Source organism: Oncorhynchus kisutch, linkage group LG19 (genome assembly GCF_002021735.2).
Source record: "Oncorhynchus kisutch isolate 150728-3 linkage group LG19, Okis_V2, whole genome shotgun sequence".
Taxonomy (NCBI): Eukaryota; Metazoa; Chordata; class Actinopteri; order Salmoniformes; family Salmonidae; genus Oncorhynchus; species Oncorhynchus kisutch.
In genome coordinates this window covers 57798158-57806203 of record NC_034192.2, presented here as the reverse complement: position 1 = coordinate 57806203, position 8046 = coordinate 57798158, and the positions used below count along the sequence as shown (strand labels likewise).

Sequence of the window (8046 nt, the reverse complement as noted above, 5' to 3'; positions counted from 1 at the left end):
TCCCAGTGCTAGAGGCATCAATACAGACCCTGGAACAGCAGTCTAAGGCACTGCATGGGGGGGTCATGGTAGATAAGATAAGAATTTTGTTAACTGACTTGCCTGGTTAAATAAAGGTGAAATAAATATGGTAATAGCCACCTGCACCTTGTTCACTGCTCAGTGGAGTATTTATTATGTATCCTCTTGGGACTGGTGGGTAGCTGCTATCCTTGCACACAAGTGGCTTGAAAGACACATCCCAACCAATCAAATTCCCTATAGCGAGTGGCATTGGCCATAGTGATGCATTTCTGCCTTGCCTGTGTGAGCCAACTAACTCTCTGCTTGGCATTCCAAATGAACTCCCTGCAGGATTACAAACAATAAATATGGAAATCCAAACATGATAGCTGAAGCTTTTGTCTTGCTGCCTTGTGACTATTGCAGTTTAGTCAAGTATCACTTCTGCATAAATAGACTGATCTGAGCACAGAAACAATCAGATATGAGCTATTTCAAGAGGCAGTGGCATTTACTATAATATACTGAATTGAGCTCAAAGCATTTTTCTGATAAGACAGTACATGGGCATCTGTGCAAGCAATTAGGCTCAAAAGACAGAATAATATTATTTTAAGAATGCAACCTTTTAGAATATGAATCCATTGAGAATGTGTGACACGTGATGCCACACGAGCCCTGTGCCACTGCCAACCCCACGTGACTTGGCTCAGCATTTTCACCCTGAGCGATAAACAAGGAGTCAAAAGCTCACTGTACAGTAGTGAGATCATTTCTTCTTTTCGGAAGACATTTAGCAAAAAGCCGCGTCCTCCTCTCCTTTTCATGTAGGATGCGGGTGCCCTTGGTTACCGAGTAACTCTCACATCTATTTGGCGCTCCCGAATATCGAGCTGGGACCGCGCAGCGCGCTCTGATAGAGCTCGTGTTTGGTGGAAAGACCTCACGAAAAGGCAAGTAGAGAACGTCAAACGTGCAGCGCTGACCGAGCAGCCTAGCGGAGGAGGAAACTGAAGAAAAAAGATGAACATGTGAACGGACTGAAAATGCTGAAGGATCTTTATGTTGGGAAATGTAATTCTGAAACGAATCAAAGTATTACACTATAAGGATATCTGCAAGGACTATTTACAACTGCAAGCAAAGTGCACAGAAATATTTTATCCAGATTTTTCCTAAAGAAAATAACGGGATTTGTTGGGGGAATTTGCATCTCGCCAAGGCAGGTGAGTCACAGGCAACACTTGATTAAGAACTTAGGATATTTTTAGGGTGACATTTGGCTGGAATTACTGTAAATGTAGAGTCTCATTAGCCTATTTGATTATGTGCCTGCTGTATTTTACGTTGCAGTGAGACACGGATGTGTTCTATTCAGCCGGTGCTGAACCTGGACATCGTGTCCTGTGATACGAGTGTCTTTGAATTTGAGTGTCGCGGACAGAGAGAGAGAGAGACAGAGCTACGTGAAATTTGAGCGCAAAGTTAAAGGACAGTCTGGTCTCATGCCTTGTGAGAATGTATTCTAGTGCTGGGAACGAAATCAGATGGTTGAATACCGATGGTGTCCGTCCCCGTTTAGTGATGGTGAAATTGAGCACTTGTTACTTAAGCTATGCTCTGCCTGTCGCTGACTTGTCTGTGCCGTGCGTTACCGCTGTGACTGATCATTCTATGCGCTAGGTCTACTGAAGGTCTACACATTCCCAAATATATGGCCATAAATGTGGCTGCCAGCGGAGAGAGGAATCTTTATTTCGGTATAGGCCTACTGCAAGTACATCTCTCTGGTGAAACGGGTGGGTGTACAGCCCTGCTGTAGCCGCTTTCAGTTGCCCAATATGATCGTCCACAAGTTTTAACCAGATGTATAGATTTTTGGGGTGTTTTTGGAGTCTTGGTTCGATCAAGTTCAAGTTATGCGTAAAATGTGACCCTGTTTGTTTTGAGGACCTTTATGTATTATAATCACAGGTAGGCATGTATTAGTCATGCTATATTTACGCTAATAATCATTCACGTTATTATGACGTTTGTTACTAGCCGAAGCTACTGTTAATTACTAGTGTTTTATTGACTTGTTTATTTTATTACACAGTTAGTACATGGTTATTACAGTGTGCTCTGAGCCTCTGCCGTTCTGCTACCTTCAAGTGTCAGTAAATGATTACGTGAGTCCACCTGTCTGCGTCTCTATGTGCCCGCTAAAACGATGCGGCTTTGCCTAGAGGAGAGCAGAGCTCTGCTCATCTCACGTCCATGAATTAACCCTCTGTGTTTGTTATAGGCTACTCAAATAATGCATATTCATGGTTTATTTTTTGTGACTTTATGAAATATCGAAAACGAGAACGACTTCTTTCACTGTGAGAAAGCTATGTTATCATGGAAGTTGTAGGGCTATAATTACAAGCTCATAATATAAGTAAATTGGCTTATTTTAGCATATAAACCATCTGGTTTCCCTGAATGTATTCTCTTTGCTCTTCTCCCAAATTTCCCGTCGTTTAGCACGCTGAGTAAAATGGTCTCATTGTAGTCTTGCAGGGGGTGAAGGAAGAATTAACTTAGAGAGCTGAATTGCAATGGGTTAGAGTGGAAGAAAGGGGAGGGGGAGAGAGGAGAAGGGGGAGAGAGGAGGAGGGGGAGAGAGGACGAGGGGGAGAGACAATGTCACACAAGGAGTTGTCATGGTGATTCAGTGAATAAGCAATTGTTTCCCCCTAAAACCAAAGAATTTCTACGAATTTCCCCTTCCTATTACCGCTATTTCTTACTTTTTAAATAAGCCTATAGCTCAAAGGAGCAATTAGCTACAGAAGTATAGAAGCATAGAAGCATAGAAGCATAGAAGCATAGAAGCATAGAAGCATAGATGCTTTTGATGTTTGACTTCTATTGCATGTTTGAATTGCCATTCTGTCTCCCAATATAATGTCCTTTTCCTATGATCCTTTGCATGCATCTTTGACGTGAGAATGTACTGTGTCTATTTAGATTTGATGGTGTGTGTGTCTAGTATCGTGGACAGATTATATATGCTATTGATGTGCATTTTCCCTCTGTCCCCTTCTCCATTCCTATTCCTGTCCGGTAGCCTAAACCAGTCTTTTCCCAGTTCCCTGCTCTTTCAAATCCCATTCTCCTACTAATAGATTATGGGTTGTTTTTGCTTTTCTCCCATGCACCAGTCATGACAACGTCATTCATCTCGTGAGAAAGGGCCCAAGCTATTAAGTCATACACTTTTGATGACATCATTCATACAGTTATGCAGGAACTAACATGTTAGACAAAGCAATATAAGGGCTTGTAAGTTAGAGTTTTGGGGTAATCAAATACATGGGGTAATCAAATAATAGTCAAATATATTATTTTAAGTATTTTATTATGTCACACACATACACACACAGGAGAGAGGGAGACTCTGAAGCGACCCAAGTATTTTAGACAGTTGTAGTAATTGCCCAAAGCAGGGCAGAGATCCTGATGTTATAGTGTGTCTCACAGCATTATAGAGGTAGCTGTCGGCAGAAAAGGTCATTCAGGCTTTGGTCTGCCCTACCACAGATCCACCTGAGTAGGGCTCAAAATCCTAACATGATGGATTCTGGGTTGTCTCCTCCAAGCCTCCTGGTGGAGATGCTGCCAGGTTCCTGTTTAGGCCTCCTGGTGGAGCTGCTGCCAGCTTCCTGTTTAGGCCTCCTGGTGGAGCTGCTGCCAGGTTCCTGTTTAGGCCTCCTGGTGAAGCTGCTGCCAGGTTCCTGTTTAGGCCTCCTAGTGAAGCTGCTGCCAGGTTCCTGTTTAGGCCTCCTAGTGAAGCTGCTGCCAGGTTCCTGTTTAGGCCTCCTGGTGGAGCTGCTGCAGGGTTCCTCTTTAGGCCTCCTGGTGGAGCTGCTGCAGGGTTCCTGTTTAGGCCTCCTGGTGGAGCTGCTGCCAGGTTCCTGTTTAGGCCTCCTAGTGAAGTTGCTGCCAGGTTCCTGTTTAGGCCTCCTAGTGGAGCTGCTGCAGGGTTCCTGTTTAGGCCTCCTGGTGGAGCTGCTGTCAGGTTCCTGTTTAGGCCTCCTGATGAAGCTGCTGCAGGGTTCCTGTTTAGGCCTCCTGGTGGAGCTGCTGCCAGGTTCCTGTTTAGGCCTCCTGGTGGAGCTGCTGCCAGGTTCCTGTTTAGGCCTCCTGGTGGAGCTGCTGCCAGGTTCCTGTTTAGGCCTCCTGGTGGAGCTGCTGCCAGGTTCCTGTTTAGGCCTCCTAGTGAAGCCGCTGCCAGGTTCATGTTTAGGCCTCTTGGTGGAGCTGCTGCCAGGTTCCTGTTTAGGCCTCCTAGTGAAGCCACTGCCAGGTTCCTGTTTAGGCCTCCTAGTGAAGCTGCAGCCAGGTTCCTGTTTAGGCCTCCTAGTGAAGCCACTGCCAGGTTCCTGTTTAGGTCTCGCTGCTGCCAGGTTCCTGTTTAAGTCACGCTGCTTCCAGGTTCCTGTTTAGGCCTCCTGGTGGAGTTGCTGCCAGGTTCCTGTTTAGGCCTCCTAGTGAAGCTGCTGCCAGGTTCCGGTTTATGTCTCGCTGCTGCCAGGTTCCTGTTTAGGTCTCCTGGTGAAGCTGCTGCCAGGTTCCTGTTGAAGTCTCGCTGCTGCCAGGTTCCTGTTTAAGTCTCGCTGCTGCCAGGTTCCGGTTTAAGTCTCGCTGCTGCCAGGTTCCTGTTTAGGTCTCCTGGTGAAGCTGCTGCCAGGTTCCTGTTTAAGTCTCGCTGCTGCCAGGTTCCTGCTCAGAGGCTTTGGTCATGTCAAGAGAGGGAAAGACGTGGTAAAATGCACAGAATAGGCTTATGTATTGGTTATGTGTGTGTGTGTGTGTGTGTGTGGGTGGGGGGTTGTTGTTGTGTGTGTGTGTGTGTGTGTGTGTGTGTGTGTGTGTGTGTGTGTGTGTGTGTGTGTGTGTGTGAGCTTCATTCTCCCTGACAGGCTCTGGCTGACCTTGTCTAAAAATATCTCTTATATTGATGTAAAGTAAAGCCTCTGAGCACTCAGGCCTCCTCACACTCTACCCTCAAGACAAACCTGCCAGTGTCCTGGCCAACACATGTTTTTCTCTCTTCCATTGATGGAGAGAAGGAGAGAACATCAACAAGAAGAGCAACAACAAAAAACGCTGGTTTTGACATTTCTTTACAAATAAGCAGATCGTAAAGAAATGCAATTCTGAGATGTCTCGAACCTTAGTATCAAACAGGTGCACTATCTTCACGTCCCTTTTCAAATGTCACTTTTCTCATCCCAGTTCCTGCCTGTCTGTTCACAGTCGGAGAGGGGAAGATGGGAGTGGATAATTTAGAGAGAGAAATCAATCTTTAACTTATTGTCAACAGGGCTGGGCGATATAGATAAAATATCATATCACGGTATTTTCAGAGTTTTTGATGGTGTGACAGTATTTTATGTTTTTGAATAACACAAAATGTTGATTTATGAGTAGTGAGTGATCCTAGGGTGGAAGTACAAAGTTATTTCAATGGTTTTTTCTCTATTCTGATGGTTTTAGACTGTTCAATTCAACTTCAACCAGAAATGGATTTCTGCATTTTCATACATTTCTGCATTTCCTGCACTCATTTGAGATCATTTCCACACTGTCACGTAGGGCAGTACTGTACTGGCAAAAACAATCTAGGCCTTAATTTGAACCAAATATTGCAATTATGATTTGACTTGAGATCTAGATCAAAACACTTGGGTGAACTGTTAGAACCATGGAAAAATTATGATTATTATAATTTTATAGTTAGAAGATAATAGTGGGCACTTTGAATAAAGTGTTGTTTGACATGACAATGACTGAAGATGCCGGGGAGGAGTTATTGTGACAGGGTATGGACCAAAGTCCTAGGGGACCCTGCAATCTTTGGCTACATTAGCTACTTCAAATTGCTAACATATTCATACTTCGCCTAATCCTCTTTGGTTTAGAATACACTGTTTCAAAAACAACATGCTGATTTAGGCCTTCACCATCACTGGTATCAGGCTGTATGGCTAGCTACGTTTGCACTGACTCAGAACATTTATTAGCGATTAGCATTAGCGGCTAACACGATTTAGCCAGAACTTGCTAAGAAAAGACAAACTAGCTGATTGCAGATGTAAGAAACACAAACTAATAGTGTAATTGTGGCCTGTAGATTTATATTAAGAAGCAAAGTGAAAACGGCATCATAGTCATCAACATTGTTGTATGAATGCAAGGGTTTTGTAGTTGAGGAACAACTCATGCGCTCCTTGAGTGAAGACGGCGGGTGTAGGTCTGTGTGGAAAGTGGCATGGCGGGTGTAGGTCTGTGTGGAAAGAGGCATGGCGGGTCTAGGTCTGTGTGGAAAGAGGCATGGTGGGTCTAGGTCTGTGTGGAAAGAGGCATGGCAGAGAGAGAGAGCGAGAGGGGCGAGAGAGAGAGAGAGAGAGAGAGAGAGAGATCAAGTAGTGGAGTAAATTATAAAAATGGACGTTACACACTGGCATATCACATATAACAAATCAAAAAATTCAAATACCGTTATTGAAGGTAAAGTAAAATGCAAACCGGTCCGTGCGTCAAATATGGTATACCACCCAGTCCTAACACACACACACACACACACACACACACACACACACACACACACACACACACACACACACACACACACACACACACACACACACCCCTGAGAGCTAGCTGATGAGACAAGAAGAAGACAAATCCGTTAAAGCTAAGTTAAATTGGTGAAGAGGTGGCCTGGGGATCTGTCCTTTAATCCTCCTAGTTAAATTGGTGAAGAGGTGCCCTGGGGATCTGTCCTTTAATCCTCCTAGTTAAATTGGTGAAGAAGTGGCCTGGGGAACTGTTCTTTAATCCTCCTAGTTAAATTGGTGTATATGAAGAGGTGGCCTGGGGTTCTGTCCTTTAATCCTCCTAGTTAAATTGGTGTATATGAAGAGGTGGCCTGGGGTTCTGTTCTTTAATCCTCCTAGTTAAATTGGTGTATATGAAGAGGTGGCCTGGGGTTCTGTCCTTTAATCCTCCTATCCAATGCTATGGATACACCCTGAATAAGGAATAGTTCTGCCCTGGTGCAACTAATTTCCTCTATGTACAAGGGAACATTTACACTCATTGTCAAACCTTATACTTAGAAAGCTAATATTGCATCATTTATAATGCTATCTATACACTCAGGACATATACACACTAGAGGTCGACCGATTAATCGGAATGGCCGATTAATTAGGGCCGATTTCAAGTTTTTATAACAGTTGGAAATCGGTATTTTTGGACGCCAATTTATTATTATTATTATTAAATTTTTATTTTTTTTGACACCTTTATTTAATCTTTATTTAACGAGGCAAGTTAGTTAAGAACACATTCTTATTTTCCATGACTGTCTAGGAACGATGGGTTAACTGCTTGTTTAGGAGCAGAACCACAGATTTTTAACTTGTCAGCTCAGGGATTCAATCTTGCAACCTTACGGTTAACTAGTCCAACGCTCTAACCACCTGCCTGACGAGGAGCCTGCCTGTTACACGAATGCAGTAAGAAGCCAAGGTAAGTTGCTAGCTAGCATTACACATAATCAATCATAATCACTAGTTATAACTACACATGGTGGATGATATTACTAGTTTATCTAGCGTGTCCTGCGTTGCATATAATCGATGCAGTGCGCATTCGCGAAAAAGGACTGTCGTTGCTCCAATGTGTACCTAACCATAAACACCAATGCCTTTCTTAAAATCAATACACAGAAGTATATATTTTTAAACCTGCATATTTAGCTAAAAGAAACTCAGGTTAGCAGGCAATATTAACCAGGTGAAATTGTGTCAGTTTGGGCCGTCTGGCTCATTGCGAACTAAGTTGCCAGAATTATGACATAACATTGAAGGTTGTACAATGTAACAGGAATATTTAGACTGATGGATGCCACCCGTTAGATAAAATACGGAACGGTTCAGTATTTCACTGAAAGAATAAACGTCTTGTTTTCGAGATGATAGTTTCCGGATTCGACCATATTAA

General features: G+C 43.6%; 1 protein-coding gene across 3 annotated transcripts in view; it reads left to right on the top strand.

The window, feature by feature from the left end:
• The first annotated feature begins 782 nt into the window (after positions 1 to 782).
• Positions 783 to 8046, top strand: part of LOC109910205 (neuroligin-3) — a 472163-nt gene continuing 464899 nt past the window's right edge. For 2 of the 3 annotated variants that reach the window (XM_031797642.1, XM_031797641.1), the window contains exon 1: positions 785 to 1229. The gene's annotated coding sequence lies outside the window, so the exon portion shown is untranslated. Of the gene's footprint in view, positions 1230 to 8046 lie in introns of all 3 variants that reach the window. The other variant, XM_031797643.1, reaches the window with a different exon arrangement.